We start from the raw sequence: 3,035 nt of genomic DNA on the forward strand, positions 1-3,035 counted from the left end.
GGTATGCATGTATGTTTGCACTTTTTAAATACGGGTAATTGGCGGGCAGGTAGCATACTTAGGTGTGAATGTTTATTTAATTTGTAAGTAGGTAGAGACCGGAGAAGTCGCGCGATTGTAATTTCCACTCAGGAGTGGAAAATTTCTTCTCCGAATATTATACAAAGTTTCAGCAACCTTTAGATTCATTTGTCATTTAAATATTKCTTTTATTTTTTCCATGTATTGTTGATACTTTGTACCACGAGATATAAATCAGTATCGAACGATTCAAAAGTCTTTGCGTTTTCTTAAAAATTAGTTTTTTTTTTTCGAAAAAGTGAAGATAGCTGAATACGTTGGATACTTACTTAATATTAAGTATATAAACGCTTTGCTCTTTAGTAATTCCTACTGAATACTTCATTTGATATATATGTATAGTAAATACAAAGTAAAGTAAAGATAAAAGATGAAAATGGTCGAGTAAAAAAATAAGACCATAAGATGTATTACAAAGTTCCTGCTTTTGTTTGATATTATTTGATTTTTTTAATGCAAAGTGTTAATAATAGGTTCATCGATTAGATCAAATATCTGTTGAGGCATTCGAGTAAATGTTTAAAAAAGCCTCACAGCAGCGTTTAGGGCATGAAGAAAGAAGAGGCATTATGCTGAAGAGGCCCCCACAAATTTGTGGTATCAAGTGGGCAACTACACAGACTATTGAGTTATTTTCAAAAGTTCAACGGCAAGTTCGAACTTTTTGAGAATAGCTCTCTAGTCATATTTTATATTTTATTATATTACATTCTTGCTCGTCATTAATTTGTAGTTGTAATTGGAGATGATGGACAATTCCATCTCCTTGAGACACCAAATTCGTGTCTACATCGTCCAAAAGATGCATATGTGTTAGTTAGAGTCACAAATATTACAATTTTTATATTATTAAATTTTAAAGCTTTAATAAGATTCAGTAAATATTACAGTAATTTCTCTTTTCTTGTTTTATCTTTAAGATTTTTGAATGTAATCGTATTTTATTAATTTTGCAATTTTTCTTTTCTATATAATGCAGCTTAAAAGTATTTCATNATGTAATCGTATTTTATTAATTTTGCAATTTTTCTTTTCTATATAATGCAGCTTAAAAGTATTTCATAATAATTAATAGATATTATTTTTTGTAGTAACTTAATACTTGTACTTTTCTTATTTCTTTATTTTTATATATTTTATGTAAATGTAAAATCACGCGTTTAAATGTAATTTTATTTTACAAACGGTAAATAGAGATTGAATAAAAATAAATACAAAATTCAGTTGAAAAGTGCATCTGTGAATGGGACGATTTATATGTTAGGCTATTGTATCATTTGATTGTATGATTAATATAGTTTTCTTTTTGTTACAGGTGATCATCGTTGGATTTAACATCAGACCTTTTTGATTTTCTTCTATTTGATCGCCTTGAATGGTTGTCTTTTTAAAATATACGTTTAAATGCATTTCTGAAGGCACACACATATAAATACTAAATATGAAATATAATTATTAAACATTTTTCATAACAAATATAACTTTTTTTCAAATATTTGTAGAGATGTACAGAAGATTTTGAATACTTTTTTTTAATACAATGTTTAATCAATAAATATATCTATTTCAAATCTAAGACTTTAGATGGACTTACGTGTATTTTGATTTTTATAATAATAATTATGGTAGGCATAATATCTACATACTTTTATATTTTTATTCTGCTTGTTTCTATGATTTACTTGATATATAATATTTTTTATCCTTTCGTTGCTTAATATTAAACTTCCAATCATTTCTCGAAGAAAATGAATAATGGGAAAATTATTCGGTTTATCAAATTCAATTTTTTTTTTTTTATTAATAAATATGTATCGTAGGGAAATTAGACATTAAAAAGAACTAGAACTTAGTTTTTGATCAAATTGGACGTTTCATCCCTTTATTTGGACTTCTGCAGCAACTGGAAATTTTATTTTTTATTTTTTTTTTTTTTTTTTTTAATTACATTCGAACAAATAAATCGACGGCAAATGTTTCTTGCTCTTTTATGTTTTCAAATGTGAATTACACATGAGACACATACATTATAAAATATTAGATTTTGTTGTTGATTATGTAATAATTTTTTTATCAATTTCTTTTATATTCATATTTTTTTTTCTTTCATATTCATATTTATATTATTCATTTTTTATATTCATATTTATTAGTGTTATATATTAATTAAACGCTTCTGTAATTAGATTTCACTTTATACATCATTGGTAATGTTGTCTACGCGAGTTCCATTTATTATCAATAACGAACTTGTTCCTTAAGACTTTTTGTGCTATGCAACATTTTAAAATACATGCACCGTGCAATTTTGTGCAATCTACATATAAGTATCGGGATAATAGAAAACTGTCTTACCGACAGACTATAATATCGAGCAACGTTATCGACGGTGTATAAAATATTATTTACTTACAGACGCTATATTATAAGATAATTTAATACGTGTATGCATTAAAATATAAAATGATTACCTTTTTGGTTTAATACAAATAAAAAAAAAAAGGTTTAAACTACTCCTTAATAGAAGAATTATTTAAAATTTTCTTAATCCTTTTATTTTTTTAATCAAACAACATAAAAAAATTATAATTAATATTCAATCAATCGAGTATGAAGAATAAAAGAAAAGAAAAGAAAAAGAAAAACGTTATATTTTCTTCTTTACGTTATTTTTATTCTTTACAAATCCTTTTCAAACGCGTATGTTTGAATAAAAATATTTTTATATTTAAGAACCCACGTTTCTATAATATTTTATTCTTATTTTTTTTTACTTATAAAACATATCGGTAAAATTTCGTTGAAATAAAATTATGACATCTCATCATCTATAATATAATTATATTATTTTTTACAAAGTATTAATAAAATAAAAAATATAAATGTATAGTTTAATTTTAAGATTGTTGATAATTATTGGTGAATTGAGAATAAACCAAAAATGTGAGATAAAT

Source organism: Polistes canadensis, unplaced genomic scaffold (genome assembly GCF_001313835.1).
Source record: "Polistes canadensis isolate GaletaPanama2010 unplaced genomic scaffold, ASM131383v1 scaffold_97, whole genome shotgun sequence".
In the NCBI taxonomy this organism is placed as follows: domain Eukaryota; kingdom Metazoa; phylum Arthropoda; class Insecta; order Hymenoptera; family Vespidae; genus Polistes; species Polistes canadensis.